The sequence below is a fragment of the Pezoporus occidentalis genome, unplaced genomic scaffold (genome assembly GCF_034315485.1).
Source record: "Pezoporus occidentalis ecotype Australia unplaced genomic scaffold, CSIRO_AGI_Poc_V1 ctg184, whole genome shotgun sequence".
Lineage (NCBI taxonomy): Eukaryota > Metazoa > Chordata > Aves > Psittaciformes > Psittacidae > Pezoporus > Pezoporus occidentalis.
In genome coordinates, this window is record NW_026913683.1 from 1,144,235 (window position 1) to 1,164,997 (window position 20,763).

Genomic DNA, 20,763 nt, shown 5'->3' on the forward strand with positions numbered 1-20,763 from the left:
AAGCATTGTGCCACTGATGCTGAGTTTTAAGTGAAATGTGAATTGGGAAGAGACTGTTTTTTTCAGTGGAAATAGCCCTGAGCATCAGGGCTCCAAAAGATCCTGCAGCCGGTCTGAATTCGGCCTTGGAGTCATGCAAGTCTGAAAGAGCAGCTGTCCTTGGGCCTCATCCAACTTGGTTTACAAAGATCAGTGAAGAGTGTCTCTAAGGCTGGAGTTGCAAGTGGTGAGGGAGCAGTTTTGTCTAAATCTGAGAGATCAAAGGAGTTCTGAATAGAAAGTGTTTTCCTTATTCCTGGAAGGAGATAAACGGGAAGGAGTAGTTCAAGAGTCTGTTTTGTAACACTTAACTCTGCGGTAACCTTGCTAGTGTTCTTCTACATTTGGTTCCAATTACACCTAAGTTGCTTTGGAGTTAAAATGTATAATTTTGTAGCTCCTTAAACTACTAATGTTGCAGAAGTAAAAGTTCCTAAGATTTAAGCTATTTGTGGCATCCCTCGTCTTAATCTTTTCAGTGTGTGTATGTGTGTAGCTCCTGCTGTTTCCTTCCTGGGAATAAGTCCATGTGGAGGGCCTTCCTGTCCTCCAGTGCATGTTTTCATGAGAGCTTTCCTTCTCATTTGAGCTAAGCTTGAGTACATATCTCCTGCTGAAGAAACTAGAGGATATTCTTTAACAGGAAGTAATATAGAGGTTAAAATAAATGCTGTTAGCAGCTTCAGCAAGCCCAAAATAGCCTGTGCATGTTTCTCTTGTGATAACTTAAGGAAGTGGGGTGATTCCCTCTTCCTCCATCTCTAATAGTTTTGGTGAATGCCATGCTTGGGTGCGGAAATCTTCTTGCTATGAAGAGCAGGCTTCTCTGAACTTTCATGGAATCTGACTTAACAGGACCAGAAATGAGCCCTAAGAAGAATGCATTCCTCAGCTCCTTGTACTGCTTCCTATGAAAATTGCCAGTAAGGTCCTTGATGGTGAGGGTAGCTAACAACTAAAACTGATTGTACAGAGGGATTGTGGAGTCTCTGTCCTTGGAGATGGTCTAAAAAATGGACTGGACAAGCCCAAGCAATCAGCTTTAAGCCAGGTTAGCCATGCTCTGAACCACAGGAGATCCAGTGGTTCCTTCCAGCTGGCTGTATGTTGTTTTTTTGCATTACTGGATAAGCATGGCTGCTTTTGTCTGCCCCCAGAACACCTGGGAATAAAAGTGGTCTCAAAACATCCAAAATTGGCCTTGAGAACTCTGAAGAAAGATTTCAAAACCTGGAGTGCATAGAGAAGCTTAGTGTGGGGAGCTGACTTTGCCCGAGTCTCATAGCAGCAGGTCAGTAATAGTGTTGGGAGAGGACCATAAATCTCTGGACTGGCGGACTAGTGGCTTAGTAGCTAAAAGATGTTGTCTATATGCATAAACCCATCTCCTTTTCCTACTCAACTACTTTCAGATCACTCTACAACAGAGACCACTTTTACCTTCTGAGAGCTTGGGGCAGGGGGGAGGTTAGTTTGGATATTTTAGCACTAAAGAACAGTTTATTGCATAGACTTTTTTTCAGGAGACACTGAAAACCTCAGATCTGGAAAAGAATTTGGTGAAATAAAGACAAGAGCTGCAAAGGAAATTTTTAGAAAGTGATGTTATTCCCAGTTTGCTGCATAACAATTAATCACTTATTTTTGAGAGAGGAGGAGAGCAGGGGAAGCTGCACACTGAATCCAAGCTTGACTCTTGCTTTGTTTAAAAAGGAAAAAAAAAAATCACTTTTAAAAATCTGGAAGCTGAGAAGAGCGCAGATCAGCCTTTTAAAGAGTACCATGGAAGGAGTTAAGCTGTGAGTTAACTGCATCTGTGTTTCAAATCCAAGTGCTATGAACAAGGCACCATTCAGATCTTCGGTTATAAGTTATGCTGAATTTGTTAGGCTGTGTTTGTTTGGATTCAGTTGAGAGGAGAAAAAGAAAATCATGGCAGATTTAAAAAATCATTACTCTTCTTTCGGTAGCTCGGTTTTGAAGTGATGAAGGAGGGTTCTCCTTTGCCGTCTCTTTTTGTCTAGCATTTATGCAGGTCATCTGCTAACTATTAGCAGCTGTGAAGCTGTGGAGTTACATAAGCATAACTAAAAGTCAGTGGAGCCTTGCATCATTCAACGGATCTGTCTATCACTTGCTCGCCACAATAACAGATCAGTTTTGTAACTCCCTTGACACGGGTATCTAAATACTAAGAAGGCATCAGCAGGCATGGAAAGTTGGGAAATCCTTTAAGTCATAGAAATTGGATAGGATAATGTGTCATTTATTGTTGCCACAACCTGTTGTCCAATTATGCATACTCATTGCTGCTCTGTGGAGAGAGCTGTGAGTCAGAGTAATGTGCCCTGTAGCAGCTGAGCGTGCCAGCTACATAAAGCTGAATTGTCTGGACAGCTTTGCTTGGATGATAGGTATGGCTGCTATGCTCGGCTGCAGTGGAAGCAAGACAAGTGTGAGTGGTTGTGAATGTATGCTGAGTTAGCTATGCTTGTTGATGTGACTGAATACAACAAACTGTCTTAAACATTAGGAAAGGCATCTTTACAATAGGACAGGTGTAGAGCTGAGAACTTGAGATTTCTTGGCAAGAGAAATAGCTGCAGCACACATGATAGTGTGCTGGCAAGGATAGCCCAAGGCTGGCAGGTCCAGACTCTGCCCTCAGGTTTATGTCACTGCAGGATTTGGTTAGCAGCACAAATTTCTTCCCACTGAATGTATGTAGAACTTAATCTCCTGTAGTTCAGAGCATTAAATCATAGACTATGTAATGAATTTTCTGATCCAGACTCTGGTTTTGTTTTCAGATATTTGTCTTGTCTTTTTTGCTGGTTTAAAGATGTCCATAGGCAAGTGAGACTGTGAAAGGGTAAGTGCAGTGTTATCAAATGTGCAAAATACAATTCTTAAAATACTTGTTCTTGGGAATTAAGAAGGTAAAATGAGCTTCAGCAGGCACAGTGCCCATCCAGAGCAGTCTGAGCACCCAGTGGCTCAGAGCTGTGCCCTGGCCCCTATTTCAAGAAGTGAAAGAGGAGTTTACCTGAGCTTCCACTTTTATTTTCTTGAAGCAGTGATGTGAGCAGTTAAGTTTGAGAGCTGCTGCCCTAGATCAGGGGTGTCTCTGCTATTTCTGCTGGGAACAACAGACGGTGCCTCATTAGCTCACCTCACTGGCAGGCCCTGAGAATAGTGGAGTGTTATAGCCACCCTCAAATTACCCTGGTCCCTGAGGAAAGATATAGGTGCTTGGAGGCAGCTTGCAAACTCCAGCTGCTGAGATAGCACTGCGGAGCTGTAAGAGGGTGGTGTGAATGGGGAACCTTCCTTTTTATGAGTAGCTGAAACAGGAGGGTAACTGGTTTTGTGACTAGCATTAGCTGCGTAGGTTCTTAATAGAAAGACATGGATGATGAAAAATACAGGGATGGGGATTGCTTGTTCTTCCCCTCGGCTCCTACCTGGGGAGATGTGCCTTAGCTAGTAATTCAAGGATACTACCTTCACGCTTTTGGGTCAGTTTGGTTTGCAGTTTGGCAAACATGGACAGCATTAGCCATGCAGTACTAAGCTCTGCCTACAGTCAGTCCACTCTTTGATTTACCCCAGCTCATCAGTCCTTCCATGGCCATCATGTTAGTCACTTCTCTCCTCACATCCTGATTTACCCAACATTAACTGACCCACTTTGCCTAATACATTTCTAAAAGTGGTGGTTTTGGTGTTTGTTTGTTTTTTTTTTTCCTTTTTTTCTGGAATGGAAATACAAAATTGAGAATTTTCAATCTTGATTTCACATTTGAAGCTACTGAAAACAGTTTTTAATGGGCGTACTAAATGTAAACCATAAAGGGTGCTGTGTGTTGCATTATGTTGTAAGTAAACAAACCATGTGCTCATGCACATAAGTGAGTTTGCATGATTTGATATATAGATCTCTTTATATGTATCTGTGGTCAGATGCTCCTTGTTTTTCATGTGGTCATCCATCTTGTCTTTGATTTTAAGACATCTGAGATCAAATGCATTTGACAATACAATTTCTATTCCAATGGGATGAATTGAAAAATCAAACAATAGCAGTGAGGTAGTAAGGAAGGTATGCAATATGCCTATTTCAGTTTTAGAGAGAATGCTACCCATCTGAGGCCAGAGAGGCAACACCTACCAGTATATCATTGTTCCTGTCTGCAGGTTGCATTTTCAAACCACCACAGACTAATACTACTTTGAAACTGAGAGACAGATATTCCTTGAAAGTATGACTCTGCCAGTCAATAGATCTGGTGGCATCTTGGAACCTGTAGTTCCCAATGGCAGCAGACAGCCCCAAAACTTTGGTTTAATACTAGGCAACAACAGACCACATGGAAATAATTGTCCCTTGGACCTTCCTACTGTATCTTCAAATACAAGTTCTGCATTGGATCTGAATAGGTGGCTTAGGGGGGGGACAGAAAACTTGTTTCATGGCACAACTTGCTTTAAATAGATTGTTCTTAATTGAACTGACTTGTATCCCTTGGCTATAAATGAACTCGTGTTCTTGTCTTGATCAGTTTTCATTTTAAGATGATGCTTTTCAAAGTGAAGCATCTAACTGAAGAGCTGCTGCATGCTTATACTTACTTGTTCCCTTAAGTGGAATCTGAACAACGTTTACTTCCTCATTTATTGGTTATCCTTCCCTTAGGCAGCTCTCTGCAGGATCGTTGTCTCCAAATTTTGTTGTATCTTTTCCTTGTTTCATTTGTTCATCCTTAAAGATTGCATACTGACAGGAGTCAAGAGGAAGACAAATTAACTTGAGCTGCCATAGGGAACTAGAAGATGAAGTGTTCTATAACTGACAAACAGCCTGAGATGACTGGACAAGTTCCCTCTTTATTCATCTAAAATGTGCCAGCTGTTTAGCAGAACATCCCTGATAATGCGAGGGAATTGCAGGGTAAAACCCAGTTGGATGTCATCGTGTGCAGTACTTAGATGAGAACACCGAGGGGATTTTGTGCTTCCAAGGGAAAGAGCTGTCATTGTTGTCTTCTGGTTTGTGTTACTTTAAAAGTTCCTCAAGAAAGTTTCCTCTTAAGAGGAATAATGGAGTTTATACTTGTTTGCAGTAAGGGTGGTATATGACTGCTCTTTTTTGCTAGACTGAAAGCTTTTATTTGTCTCGCAAATATGTTTGTTCACTGTCTGCTCACTAATGGGCAAGACTGATGAGGCATTAATGAAACTACGGTAATGATATCACATGTTATATAATACCTCAGCATTTGCAGGTTCCAAGGCCTTTGCTTCAGGCCATCCATTGTGAGGTACAGAGAGAAGCAAATGAAAATAGAATGGGAAAACCCTGCAAGAAGGTAAAGTTAAAAAATAAGTAGTGTATTTTCACCTTCTTCCCTTTATATAGAGATCAGGAAGTGTCCCACTGCTTTTTCTTAGCTAGGAATGTCTTTATGCCCTGAAGAGTGAGAAGACACATACACATATATAAAAAACCCTGTACTAGCAAAAGGGCTGGTAAGTGCAACCCTGAGTCTAGTCCTGCCCTTGATGTAAGGTTGCTGAGGAGGATCAGTGCTGAGAAGAGACTAGTGGAGCAGGATTGCTCCAGGCAAGGTCAGGACAGCACTTCCCAAGGCTTTGGTCTAGGCTGTTTTCCATTAGGTTTCTGGAGGTGTTCCCTCTGTTCTCTGGTGGACACTGCTGGTTATTTTTGGAAATCATTATCCTGAAGGTAGGATCATTCTTTCTTCTGCTTTATAGCTCCAGTGCCCTTGTGACATCATCTAAAGTCTGGGGGGATTACTGAGATGTGACTACTGGGAAGGAAAATACCCCAGAGTATCTGCAAGCATGTTTGATGCAATAAACCCCACTTCTGTCCAGTGAAATTGTCACATATAGCAATCTCACTTCTCTGTATTTAGCTCTGGCATGTTCAAGTCCAGGTTTCTTCATTTCTCAATGGAGCAAATGCTCCCTGGTATCATTGTCATTTTCTGTAATGTGCATAAGTGCAGGATCTTAGACCCTCTCTCTGAGGATAAGGACAAGGATAAAATAAGGGGTGTTTTCAATAGCTCTTAAGGATGTAATTATGGAAATAGCCTCATAGAAAATGAGATGTCTTCAAAACCACAGTTCCCGAGAGTGACATGAGGTGCTGGCTTTGACATTAAGAGTGGAAGAATATCCCTTGTCCCATTTAGCAGCAAAAAGCCTGAAGTTAAATGTCACAAAGTTTACTTAAATCCAAACTATTAACATTGTGAAACCTCAAGTAGGTATAAACAGCCTGTATCGCAGCTGGTGTAGCTGAGTCCCTGCTGGCAGTGTGTAGCAACAGGGAAGCGGCTGAAGCCTCCCGCAGTGTGTGGGGATGCTTCAAGACATTGCCAATGAGAGCCAGGGAGTATCAGCTTGTAATTCACCCTCTGTGGGGGACCACACCAGGATGTGCTGGCTCTGCTGGGACATGGCCCACAGACCGACTGGAAGCATTGGGCTCTACCGAAATGTCCGTGACTAATACTATTGCCTCCCTCAAGGGGCCCATGCTGTGGTCTCCTCCTTACTCTGGGGCAGCCACAATTTCTCAGGTTGAGCAGGAGGGTTTTAGGAGGCCCCTGATGCTTTCCTCTGCATGGTTCTCTTAGGTTGCTGCTGCAGTGCAGCCTCACAGGAGAGCCAGCCAGCTTTGCTGGCTAGTCCATAATTGGACTGTAAGGCAAATCTGCTCTGTTAGCAGCAACGTTTCGGACAGCCATGCTTCAAAATACAATGGAGCAGGGGTTTTCTACTGTGCATAAGTCACACCCTCAGAACTATAAACCATAGACCTTGCTGTATGTTCAGTTATTCTGTTCCCTGAGTACCTGGACTTTCGCTAATGAGAAACAAAGCGCGTGCAGAATGGGATAGAGACCGATGACTGCAAGTTCACTTATATTCTTGCGTGAAGCTTCTGCTAGTGAGGGAGACCTGGTGCCAAGCTGTTTCAAGCCAGAATATCATACTAATGCCTCCACTCTCAATCTCAACCCGCACATTTGAGGCTTATCCTGATTGCCAGTTCCCAAGCAAGTTATGGGAAGTTGTGTAGTCAAGGCACTGGGAGCCCAGTTCCTTTTACTTGTCTAACTGTGGCGACAGCAGGGTGTCCCCAGAACCTTTTGAGGTAGAGCTGTTGCTTTATGTCCTCCAGGAGCAGTCTCCTGCAATTTCAGCAGCTGATGAAACCAGGTTTTGATGATTGGCAATATAGGTAATTATATTTCTGGATCAGCAGTTTATCTCTAAGCCAGGTGAGCTGTGACTGAACACTGCTGTCAGTCATATCTAGCATAGCCTGAGTGCCATGAGCCAGTAATCCCAGATCTGCAAGACAAAAGTTCCTGCTTAAAATGGCACAGAATGACTTCCATGCTGAAACCCATCATGAAGTAGTCAGATTGTGAATGAGCATTGAAACTGTTCACTGGTGGCTAATGAGTGATCCTTTCAGAGAGGGGCTAACACGGAGCAGTCTTGCTTGAATGTGTCCCATGCAGCTACCACACACATGTGGGTGACATGTAGGATCTCTCAACAGGGCTGATTTTTTTTTCAGTGTCTAAGGAAACTGAGACCTTTAGTCTCCAAGACTGTCATCCAGATGTGTTTCATTGTCCCTGCAATTCCCTGTTCCTTTTTTTAATTACTGCCCTCCTAAGTCATAGTAATTGCATAGACAATTAAATGAGAATGTGGCATGCATTGGATATAAGTATTCTTATCATGAGCCTCCCTTTCTCTTATTATTTTTGGGAGACTTGTTTTCAATAAATATTAATGAAAGAAAAAACACATGCTCTGATCTTGCACATGATCTGATCTTGCTCACCTTACTCTGGTGTAGTTCCAATCTCAGTATGGGATTGCTGGCAATGGTACGTAAGTAAGGAATCAAAGATCTCACCCATTAGACAGCAGAGAAGCTGCTTCTCTTTTAGAATTGCCCAGCAAGTATGCACAGACTCAGATCTGTGGCTATATTTGGCATCCAGATATTCCTGATGTGGAATATACCACCCATGGGAGGAATGCAAGAAATGGACTAAAGTTCCCACTCATAGGGACTTATTTTCTATTGGGGGAGAGGTCATGAGCTTTGCATAGGATGCTTCAACTATGAAATACTGTACAGCTTTCTTGTCTCCAATGAAATCGTGCCAATATATGCTCCTGTGTCACCCTGCATGTAGCTGTCTCCTTCTCTGTTTTCTACCTAATCACAGATTTTCAGTCCTTCCAGTATGAATATTCGGGATGTAAAGGAGAAATTAACCAAGTAGAAGTAACAGCTTGAAACTGTATGGCACGTGTCAGATAGAAAATTGCTCTTGTTGATGAATATTGGTTTTGTGGCTTTAAAATATGTGCATATTGGTACATCATGGTTCCTAAGGTGTAGATTGCTTTGTTCGCATCCTTTTACATATGTGCACATACGTACACAAATACTGATTGGAAGTTTGAATATAAAGTAGTATTTGAATTTAAGTGTGATCTTCTAAAAACAGTTGATGTTTCCTACTGTACTGACAAAGTATATAAAAATTCTTCATCAAATTGTTCAGATCTGAAGCTTTTGTAAACTTTAAGACTCAGGCTAATGCTAAAAACATTGCTCAATAATAAACGTGTTTGTTATCGCCATCATAGCAATGCTTATATGTTGAAAAAGGTACTTTGAGACTAGGTATGCCATTGCCAAAGTATAACAAGCACTGCGCTAGAAAAACAGGCAGTTTTGACGGGTCAGTATTGACAGCAGTCTTTGGAAAGATAGCATACATTGTTTCTTATGTTGGTGGAGTTGTTAAGAAATCACATTTTGATCAGGCCAAAAAGAAATTGTGTTTCAAGATTATTGGATAAAAATATAAGAAATTAGGGTTTATGTGAAATTAAGTATTGTAAACAATGACCAGCACTGTTCTTTTTATTAAAACTTCGGTTTTGGTTCTTGAGAACATGTTAAGGTTGTTAGAAATATCTATAAAGATATGAAGGGATTCCTACAAGGATAGAAATCTATCTTATGATACATATCATAATACATGTGCAGTGCAGAACTTTTTTTCAGGCATCTGTTAATATGTCTGTATTATGGGCAGGGAGGACAAGTAACTCTGAGATCCAGGTTTCTCAGTTGGGTACTTTTCAAGTTCTTAGTAATGGCTTTTATTTATGTGGATATCCTCTGTAAGGGTAACCTGTGACTAAAGCCAAGGGTGACAGCTGAAAATGTAATGTCTCATATGCACAAAGCTGTGTACAGGCTTTTGTCCCGGAGTTTGTGGGTTTGGGTTTTGTTTTGCCTTTTTTTTCTCCTGGTTTCAGACAGGGCTGGAGCAGTGTGAAAACTCTTCATCCTCCATGTACATGTCAATACACAGAGGGAGTTTGCCAGGAAACTTTTGACCATCATATTTTGTTCATGTCCTGGATGAAGTACAAGATGGATTTGGTTTTATCTGGTATGATTCTCCCACCCCCAAGGCACATGTTAATATATCATTGTTCTGAAGAAGCACAGTGGGCAACATTAAATGTTTAGATCTCTCTCCGAAGCCAAGGAGATGCCACCAGGATACCTAGCTCTACATCACACATGCTCTAATTCACCCCAAACACCCACTGCTTACTAATCTTCAGCCCCCATCTGTGCCGATAATGAGCAAGAGGAAATGGAAACAGCAGGGATTAAATGCTACTGAGAAGTCCCAGTTTCCAGGCCTGGTTGTAATTCTTTCAACAAACTCTTGCCAACTGTGCTCCTGCTTTGAAGTTTGAACACCTCTGTATTAGTGCTTGACTCTGGTGATTTGGCAAACAGATTTGGGGTTTGTTCTTTTGTAGTTGCATATTAGCAGCTCCACATGATGGCTTACTCCTGCACTCACATGCGCTGTCCCACTTGAGGCCAAGAGCAGTACAAATTGTTTCACCCAGTCACTGAAATATTAATTGCTCATATTTACTGGTGACAGGTACCAGATAGAAAACAGTCCCCACCATATCCGCTAGTGTGTGTGCATCGTCTTAGCCATATCAGTGAAGTGGCTGAGTTTCTGTATAATGAATACATCGGGCCTATTTTTATAAGGCAAGTGGAACGTGTGGGTTTTGAATGCTGGGGTTCAACATGCTCCGTTAGCCTGGGTCACCATGTCTGGTAAACTCAAATGTGTGTGGATGTAAGGTAGTGACTTTCCTAACCGAAACCAAAAATCTCAGAGCCTGTGATTGCCTTTTTAACCCTGTAGCCCAGGACAGCAAATTATTTGTATAAATAGGTTTACAGCTGTGTCTATTAACATCCCTGTGCAGCTTGTTATTGCTGCTGGGGTGGTCCTTTATCCGTAAATCTAATGCTGTTTGATCTCGTGGCAAGTGAGGGGAAATCGATTCACTGTCTTAAAAACAACTCGTGCCATCTGCAGGGTTACAGGCACATGTCTCCATTAGGTAGCCAAGTGTACATAAAGAGCTTCAGGTATGCTTTCCACTCAGTGGACAGAGATGGTTTTATCTTGCTTATATACAAGGTGAGATACAGCATTACTTATTGTGCTATAAACCAACTACTTCTAAGTAAGATGACTGCCAAAAAGCCTGTCGAGGATTCAACCCTCTGGAAGGTGCCAGTCAGCAGATCCCTCATCTGTTACAAGCATGGGGAAATAAGCAGTTTGTTTACAGGACAGAATTTATCGGGCTTCAGATGTTTCCTTCATGTCTTACTGGTCCATAGTCAGAGCTGACAGAGCTCTGGTGTCCGTGGTGGCTCAGCAAACCCTGCTGTGCCAGAGCAATGTGGATATGGTGAGTCCCCCCTCCAGTGTCACACAGCTGCCTTTGTTGTCCCTTCCCTGTGGCCCCACTGAAGGGGATGCCAAGGTGCTGCTGCACTCTGAACTTGGCTGAAGCAACACCCTGGGAGGCTGTTTTCTTTGGGCATAGCTTAAAAGCAGTTGGGAGACTGCTGTGAGTTACCTGCTGGGTGAACAAATTCCTCCCATCTTGAGCAGCCCTGAGCGTCTGGGGGGGGGGGGATATAAAAGTACATTTGCCCCACCAGTGACTCCCAAGTACAGCTATGGCATGGTCCAATGTAAGCAGCTAGATCCTCACATGGAGGCTGACACTTTAAAAGTGACTTTATAAACATAGCCCCTTTTTAAAACAGATAGAAATAACCCATCTCTTGTGAGGGATTTGGGCTGCCTGAAAGCCCCTGGGTGAGCAGCTGAGGGGAAGACAAAGAGGCAGTGTGCTGAGAGCAAACATGGCCACTTCCTGAACTCTTCAACTTCCCCTCAGCGCCTCTGAAGCTTGGGGTCCAGCGTATCGTGTCTCTGCACCCTTACCGAGGGGAAAATGCTTTAGCTGTGTGTGTCTCACAGTGCTCTCGAGTGTCTTCCAGCGTCAATAATGCCATTTGTCCACAACTTTACATGGGGCAGAGCAGGTGCTTCTGTGGACATGTGTTTGCACATGCTCTCCTGCTGCAGCCGCAGGAGCTCGGATGTGCCTGCGCAAGTAGGTGTGTGTGCGTCCAAAGAGGGTGATGCAAAAGCACCCATTTTGTGGACTCGTCTTTTCTATATTTCCTTTTGTGTGGGTATCCTCTGTGTGTTTACACATAAAATGCATCTTTTACTAGATGGGTGTGGTTTGTTCAGTACTTAGCTCTGTGAAATCCTGTTGTTTGTCACTGCCTCTTTGCCAGAGGTCACTACTCCTGCATCTCTGTGGGTAGGAGGGATCATTGAAACCATTCGTACTCAATTGCCAGCAAAATGAGCCAGATTATTTTAACAGATAAGAGTTATTGGAACTAATTTGGCTTGTTTAATACTAGTAAACTAGTCAGCAGTTGTAGGAAGCCCCAGAGCAGCAGATGGGGAGGTAATCCCTGGCTGGTGATCACCAGAATGCTGCTCACAAGACTGATGTCTTCATCTGGCACAGTTTAAATTAAAAGATAATGAGAAAATGAACATGGGCCGGCAGTGTGCGCTTGCAGCCCAGAAAGCCAACCGTATCCTGGGCTGCATCAAAAGGAGCATGACCAGCAGGTCGAAGGAGGTGATCCTGCCCCTCTATTCTGCTCTTGTGAGACCTCACCTGGAGTATTGTGTGCAGTTCTGATGTCCTTAATGTAAAAAGGACATGGAACTGTTGGAACAAGTCCAGAGGAGGGCCACAAGGATGATCAGGGGACTGGAGCACCTCCTGTATGAAGACAGGCTGAGAAAGTTGGTGCTTTTCAGCCTGGGGAAGAGAAGGCTGCGTGGATACCTCATAGCAGCCTTCCAGTATCTGAAGGGGGCTATAGGGATGCTGGGGAGGGACTCTTCACCAGGGACTGTAGTAACAGGACAAGGGGTAATGGGTTAAAACTTAAACAGGGGAAGTTTAGATTGGATATAAGGAGGAAATTCTTTCCTGTTAGGGTGGTGAGGTACTGGAATGGGTTGCCCAGGGAGGTTGTGAATGTTCCATCCCTGGCAGTGTTCAAGACCAGGTTGGAGGAGGCCTTGGGTGATATGGTTTAGTGGGAGATGTCCCTGCCCATGGCAGGGGGTTTGGAACTAGATGATCTTAAGGTCCTTTCCAACCCTAATTATTCTATGATTCTATGACAGTTTTAGTGGAAACCTCTCAATTTACATAGAAATTGCATAGAATGCGTCAACCAGTGGGTACAGAAGCAGCTCCTGTTGGTTTGCTCTGGGCCTCTCGCTGTAAGCTGTGGTTCTGTGTTACAGCCTGGGTAGCAGCAGAACCAGCTCCATGATAGCAGTTGTCCCCTGCTGCCTGAGAGTGAGAAAAAGAGAACAAAACTAATTCACTTATGAACACTAGATCAATTCTTCGGTACAGTCCTGAGACAGTTGCGGGGCATGGTGGGAGAAATGCATGACCATAAACAAGGGTGCAGTGATGCCCAAATGTGCAGCATCACTGTCTTTTCACTCTCTTCCTGCCTTCAGGTTCTTCACACCCACACTTAGGTGCAGCTAAATCCAATCAGTGCCTCAGCACAGATGTTTGCAATCAGTTTCCAACCACTCTGGCAATGTAACCCATCCACCCTCACTCAGTCCTTGCCAGGCTGATCAGTGCCTCAGGCACTGGCTGTAGTTATTTCAACTCTCACTAAATAAAGAGATGTCTAATTGATCTCCACCCCCTCCTTTAGCTTTATTGAAGGGTGTTTAACATGCTCCACATGGAGCATCTTCCAGCAGAGCAGTATCTCCTTGCTGATCCTGGTAAAACCATTCTTCCTCTCCTCTGATATGGTAGTCTTTAAACCTGAAGGATATATGGATGTACATTGCTGCAACTGAGAAGAAAACCGATATTATTCTGAAGTAATAAACTGGTTTTCGTAGGACTCAAACTCCTGCGGAAGCTGTTTGTTGTATGGTGAGACACTAGTGCAGGTTGCCCAAGGAAGCTGTGGCTGCCCCATCCCTGGCAGTGTTCAAGGCCAGGTTGGATGGGGTTTTGATCAACCTAGTCTAGTGGAAGGTGTCCCTGCCCATGGCAGGGGGTTTGAACTGGATGATCTGAAGGTCCTTTCCAACCCAAGCCATTCAGTCATTCTCTATTCAAATTAAAAATATTTCTGAAAACTGGTGCTAACTGCATCTATTCAAATACATCAATTCATTACCACTCTGAAAATTTGGTAAGCAAGTATCCTTGAAGTGAAATTTCCCACACCTGCAGTGTAGTTACATTCTCCTCTATTGCATTTGTTTCCTCTTTAAAAGAAGTGGGGGGGCTCTGAGCCTGCTGTAACAGAATCACATTCAGTGTTTGGTAGTAATACAAAGAAATAGTACAAAAATGTCCATTGAGTCATGGCGTGACTCAGAAGGCAATTGAGAGCTCTTTGGCCATGCAGAAATGTCAGCGTAAGAGCAGAAACCTCTTAAACACGCTGTAAGGGACAGATAATTTCTTCATCTGGTTTTACCGAGTAAGCAAAGTGATTCTTGCAAGGTGCAGTGAGGAAGTGTGGTGTCACGTGCCGCTCCACAGGAAATAAGATTGAAGCCACTGGGAAAGTTTAGAACTGGGCGACCTCCGTCAGATTCACACAGCACAGGTTAGTTCCCTTGGAATGTCTCTTTAACCATCCTACAGGGGTTCTGCAAACGTATTCTCACAGCTTTTTGGCAGGGGTGGGTAAGCAGTGCCCTATATGGCAGCTGTGTTAGCAGTGGGTGATCTGGGCTTCCAGAGCAGGACCGTATGGGGCAACAACAGGAAGCTCATCTGTAAGTTAGCTTGGTTTGTCAGAAGCTAGGAGCCTGCCTTGCTTTGCTGTACAATGGCCGTGTGGACCTGAGTCACATTAGAAGCATGAATGAAGTCTTCTCCATCTTGTTAAGACTCTCATATAATATGAGCAAAGGGTCTGGATTTTGAAGTGTCAGTGTTAATAAATACCAGAGAGTGCTTTTCCAAGCACAGGCTAAACTGACTGTAGTGAGAGCTTCACTTTACCTGCTTCAGCTGTACCACGTATATAGCTGTTCCGTTTAATTTTACTGGTGTAGTCTCTTACGGTTTTCTCTCATTTCTGATAATTTCTGTAGAGGAATTCATCCCAGCTTTACTCTGCTGGAAGGTTTTGGCTTGGGAAAGCACTATATTGGGGATGAAACAGCCCCATTTTGGTGCTGGAAAACTTGGGAGCTCTCAGAGTGAGGCTGTTTAATGGGATGTACGTTTTGTATTCATGCACAAAACCACATTAATTACTTTTAAATATTACTAGGCAATTGGGATTAATTAAAAATGCTGAATGCAAAGTAGGAGTGAAAGTTACAAAGAAAATAAACTTTAAGAGGATAAAATATAGAAGATAGTAGTAGTAGTAATGCTGCACAGGGTCTGAACTAAAACCAGATACTAGCAGTGTTGGCACACGTGGTGCTGGGAGAAGGTGGTGGGAAGAGGAGGTAGTGGCTGCACAGCCTGCCCAGGTAGCAGTGGTGGAAGGCAAAGGTGCTTGCTGTGTTCAGTGTCCCTTGCTCACTGGGCAGGGTCACAGCTTGTGAGGTGAATGGGCTTCGACAGTGGTAGTGGCAGTGATGTAGCATGAAATGCAGGTGTTGGGAATGACGGATGCTCTACCAAGGGCATGCCAGACATTAAAATCAGAGATTTGAGTGTCAGGCAGGTATTCCTAAAACTGCCTATGCTTCTTCCTAAATATTTTTTTCTGTATTTCCTCAATTCTGTAGAAAAGCAGATTAAGTCATGCTGCTCTTTTGCTCTCTTCATACCTCTTAGTGCATTCATTCTGACCTCAGCATAAAAACATCTACATAAAATGAACGCAGCAGCTCAGGAAGGACTGGGCTGCATGAGCTGGAAAGTCCTTACCTCCTTCTGCCCTGGGAGGTGGATGCTGGGTCTGGCTCTGCTGCCGGGTGCTGAGGGTCTCAGCAGTTTGGGAATAGCAGGGCCCTGTTTCTGGGCAGTAAACAGCTCTGTGGCTCTCACACGCTGCAGCCTTTGCAGAGCTTGCTTTTATGTTTTGAGCTTTGGAGTTTTATGTTCAGAAGGTTCTGGCCTTAGCTGGCCTCCTCTGCTTCTGTAAAATTGTCAGGTTTTGCAAAAAGAGCCAAGGTTCTGCCCCAAATGAGCCTTACTGCTTTATTAGAGTTTATGGCCTTCACCAGAGCACTGTCAAACTCAACTCTGTTTGAATAAGAATGTGATTTAAAAGCAATTTAGTAAAATCTCACTGCAGACATTTTCATTTCAGCCTAATCCTGCCTTATAGCAGCTCATCTCAAGTAGACTGGGAGTTGTTTTAAGCTAAACATAATGGCTCATAAATACTACATTTGAGCCTCCATGCAGAGGCTTGCAGCAGGTATTTGAAACTGAATTAAAAACCCTGATAGACTTTCCTAAATGAAAAAAAAAGCCTGACGCTTTCACTCTGCTACCAGGAGTAAGCACAGGCAACCAGGACTGACAGGGAAAGAGGGGGAGAGAGTGTGGGAGAGGGGGAATTTCTGAATGGGCCCATCCCATCAGCTTGCACTATGAAAACCAGGGAAAGAGTGTTTTTTTCCCTAAGAAATTAAAAAGGAAATCTGCAAAAAGAGGAAAGGGAACGAAGACTACAGACTACACAAAATGAAATAAATATGGATTGGAATGCGAGAGAAGGAAACACACAGAAAAAAAATAGAAAATAGTAAAAAAATGGAACCAGATGGGGACAAATTCTGTGTTGAGGGAAAAATACATCCTCTTTTAATGAATTTCAGAAGGAGAAAAGACTCTATGTATATGTGTGTACATAATCATAGCATCTATGGAAGAAAAAAATAATTTTTATGTAATTTTTTTATTATTATTTTGGTTTCTTTCCCTTGGACAGTATTATTATAAAAGTCTAAGTTTGACAGAGCTTCAAAGTTAGATGAAAGCAACTTAAAAGTATCCTTAATTCTGCAAACAAACAGAATAAACCACTCAGAAAGCCACTTGAATCACTGGCCAGTTTTGCTCCTCAAAAGCTACTCAGCTGCATTTCTCTGTTGACTTTGTGCCCACTGTGCACTTGGATTCACAGCACAGGGTAGTCCAATTCTGCAAGGGGGGTGGGAAGATGTGCAATGCCAGGTATTGCAAACCTGAACTGCACAGACCAGCTTCAGGGAGTTTATGGCAGCATCCCTTTGTGGGTTTCATTTCACTGCAGTGTATTTAAAGGTTACATACCTGTAAGGAACTGGAGTCTTGAGACTTTGATCTCTAAACAGAAAAAAATCCATAAAATGCTGAATAATTATTGTTCTCACATTTTATTTTAAATTGACTGGATTGTTGAAGACATTTTGTTGTTTTAATATTAAATACATCAAATGGACATGGGTATCTTTTGCTGAGATATTAATCATTATTTGCAGCATGTCTCTGTCACATCTTGCTGGCCATTCTCTACTCTTTCTTCCTCCCCCTCTTATTCCTCCCCACCTAAATGGAGCTTCTGCAAATCGTTTTTGTAATTAGCTGTTAAAAGCAGCTAGAGGTTGAGGGAGTTCAGTTTCACTTTTAGCTGATTTGCTTCAGCTTTTGCGTGCATTTCTCTCTAGACTAAACTATAGAAACCTGTTATTACAAAGCTGGTTGGTGAACCAAAGCCCTTTTAAGAGGATCAGCTAACTGTACGAGCAGATAACTCCATTCAGTCTTACTGACACATTCATCTACACATGTGTTTATGCTTTTCTGCTTTCATTACACCATTTATACTGGCTTTTACTATGCTATGCTGAAGTCAGGTAAATTATCTTAACTTTGTTTGAGTACAAACTAGGCCCTTTGGCCTCAGGGACTGATACGGAGAGCACAGTGTGTTTTCCTGTTCTGATTTCTCTTTTGATGGAGGCGGGCTCCTCTTTACACACTATCATTTTCTCATGCAGAATTTCACTTGCACAAGGAAACGCATAATGGATACATACCCAGACTGTGTGGTTTCACATTTAATGGTTCAGTTTTTTTCTTCCTTGCAGGAATGTGCAGGAAAATGTCACTGCGATCTAATTAACTTCAAGTATATTCTGGATTGAATTTGCCAGACCTCCTGTTCTGTGTGAGCATCACTCCTGCTGGTAACAAGGTACAGAGCCCGAAGGGTTTGCACCAGGAAGAGGGATGGGAGTGGGGAGGAGTCACTGTGTGAGCAGTAGCATAGGGAAACATCTCTGGTGTGTGTCATTCCTGACCTGTAACAGCCTGAAGGCATACAGCCATCTCATGTCTTGATTTGCAGTGTGATAATGTAAGAGCCATTCTCCTCCAGGGCAGGATTAATGGCAATGCCAGTTTACTGACATGCTCTGATGTGGCACACCTTTTGCAGTGTCAGATTTAGGTGCCTTAGGTTAACATTAAATTTTCTGCTAGATCTGCAAGCTTTTAACATGTGCAGCGGGGATTTTTTCATTTCGGTAGCACAGGAAAAACAGTGGAGGGATTTAAGACTTCACAAGTAGGTCAGGAGACATAAGATATGATTTGACCAGGTATTGTGAATTCATAATTGTCCTGACTCAGAGCAAATGATACACTTGAAAACTGCATGGTGAAGGCTGCAATGTTCAGACTTTGGTGCTACTGAGCAAAGGCTCCAGCAGAGGTTCAAGCAGAAAACTTGTGCTCTAGATAGGCTGCAGTGTGCTTACCTAGAGTATATTCCAGCAGATCAGATATTATTTCCTGTCTCAAATGCAGTGTGTTGTGAGCGCTGACAGTGGCTTACTGTGATTAGTGGGACAGGTAGAAGTTAATGCTGGGAGGATACCAGAGGCACTTGGGATTTTGGTTCTCTGGTTTTGAGCACAAAACCATTTTGGGTTTCAATATGGTCTCTTGGTGGTCCAGGTGTGTTAATGCTTTGCTGTAGCTTCAGCAGCGCACTAGCTTTGGAAACCACTGTCTGGAGAAATCTGGGTGTTGGGATTGGGAGACATGAGAGGGAAGGGTTAGCCCGGGGAGCGGACAAAGGTCTTGCTCCATTTGTGGCTCCACAAGGCAGACCAAGCATGATGAACTGCTGCCACAATGAGAATTGGTGCAAAGTCTGATATTGTGAGAGTTATTCCACATTAGAGGACCAAAAAAAGACGGTACTACTGTGTGACAATACCTGTTTGGATGCTGTGGGTTAGAAAGAAAGGTGTGTTTGAAGGAGGGAGAAATGCAGGTAGGGAAAATATGAGTATTTTTAAATTGACATATTTTATTTCAAATTAATAAATTGGATGCTGCAAAAGAGCATACAATGCAATACTGAGTTAAAGATGTGGGATTATGGAACATCCTAGGAACAGTAGTAATGATGAGAGAAAGACCAGATACAGCCTGTGAGGAAAGACTGGAGGAAATATGATTGCTTAGCCTAAAGAAGAGAGATCAAAGAGGCATGTAAACAGTTTTCACATAGCCATGAAGAGAAAAGGAATAAATTCTTTTACACACCAATTGTAAATAGGATCAGAAATAGCAAATTAAATCGCAGCAAAGGCTGTGATTAGGTACCTGGAAAAGCTTCATTAGCTGTAAGGCTAAGCAGATGACTGAGGGATATTGTAGAATTTCAATCACTGGAGACTTTTTGGGCGAGTAGAGATAAATACCGGCCAGGAGTGATATAATCAATAGTGAGTGACTCAGGGGAAGGGTAGGTGCCCTCTTCCAGCCCTGCTGTCTGTCATTCAGTATTCCAGTCTCCTTGTTGACAGTGACTTTAAATTGTTCTGGTTATTGATGAAAGCTGAATAGTTATTTTAAAGGCAATAAACACTTCCATACGTATGGTAGAGTATAGCCCATACTCCAGTTTTCAGGGAGAGAAGGTGACCTGCTGTTGCTGAGTTTCCTGAGGAGATTTTACTCTCATAATTTGGAAGTCAACAGATAAAATGGCTGCATTATACTGTGCACTGTGGGAAAGTATTGGGTCGTTATCATTAGCAGGTGGCAAGGTAAGGATCATGTCTGCCCCCAGTGTAAAAGGGAGACCTGGAAAGGCAAGCTGTGCTGCTTTCTCAGGTGAGCAGTTGTGAGAAGACAGAAAACTGCTCATTTTTATCATGGATCTCAAAACTCTGGTGCTAGTGGCAAACTTCAAGGTCATGCTACCTTGCAAAACCTTAGTTTGGTCTGCATTGAACAGTGTTTCCTGCTAGCAAGTTTTGATGGATCAGAGCTCACCTGAAGCCGTGTTTGGGTGCAGAGTTCAGGCTTTGTTCAACAGCAGCCCTGACGCTACCATACCCCTTCTGTGCAGAAGAAGGGCTTTTCCTCTGTGTGGTGGTGCCTGGACCAGGACCACCTTTAGCCCAGCCCTCTGTGAGCCAGCCTGCTTAAAAGGGCCTTGGCAGATACAGAAGAAAACAGTGATCCTTGCACCATCACTTGTTTGAGGACTGCCAGTCATCAGGACTGCAGTTTAAGAGAGAAAGCGTATTTCATAAGAGCAAAAATGTCTTATGACCCAAAAAACCAACGCAAGCTTCATTTCAGCTGTGGATTTGATCCAGATAAAGCAGCTTTCTGAGTTTGGAAAAAGTTTTCTTTTTATCTGGAAGCTTGTGGCCTCAGATTTGAAGTGATTCTTAACTCTGTGTTTAATTACCAGTTCTGGTTTAGAAAGCAGAGATGTTAAGAGTCATATTTCAGTCTGCCAGGTGCTAAACTTAGTCTTCAAACTTACTTAAAATAAATCCAATTTGGTTTTGCCCATGCAAGCTAACCAAACCGTTCAGTTTGATCAGGGTTTCAGCCATATTTACAGGGTTCAGCAGATATAGTACTAAATTTAGCTAGGGTTTAACAACTGTGACAGCTGCTCTTATTACAAAGAAGTTTAAGAGGAAATCACCTGCCACCCTCCAGTACCTGCTGTTCCAGGGCACCTGCACTGAGCCAGCCTGCAGTGACCCATTTGTTCTCTCCTCTGAGTTGCTGGTAGATTGACATTAGCAAAGACAAATTTGAGCAGTCCTGTGGAGTAAGAGGACTTGTCAATGGATGTTCTAAAGAGGAAATGCGTGTTGAATGATGGCATGTGGCTGCTTTTGGCTTTGTGGGTATGTATTTTCTTGGCAGTGG

The 20,763-nt window shown here is 43.0% G+C and overlaps 1 protein-coding gene across 4 annotated transcripts in view; it reads left to right on the plus strand.

Moving 5' to 3' along the window:
* Positions 1–20,763, plus strand: part of WIPF1 (WAS/WASL interacting protein family member 1) — a 54,903-nt gene that overhangs the window by 4,247 nt on the left and 29,893 nt on the right. Inside the window, exons 1-2 of one of the 4 annotated variants that reach the window (XM_062615864.1) lie at positions 13,287–13,376; positions 17,661–17,767. The exons of 1 other annotated variant lie outside the window; for it this stretch is intronic. The gene's annotated coding sequence lies outside the window, so the exon portion shown is untranslated. Of the gene's footprint in view, positions 1–13,286; positions 13,377–13,996; positions 14,222–17,660; positions 17,768–20,763 lie in introns of those variants that run through there. 2 more of the 4 variants (XM_062615863.1, XM_062615865.1) reach the window with 2 other exon arrangements.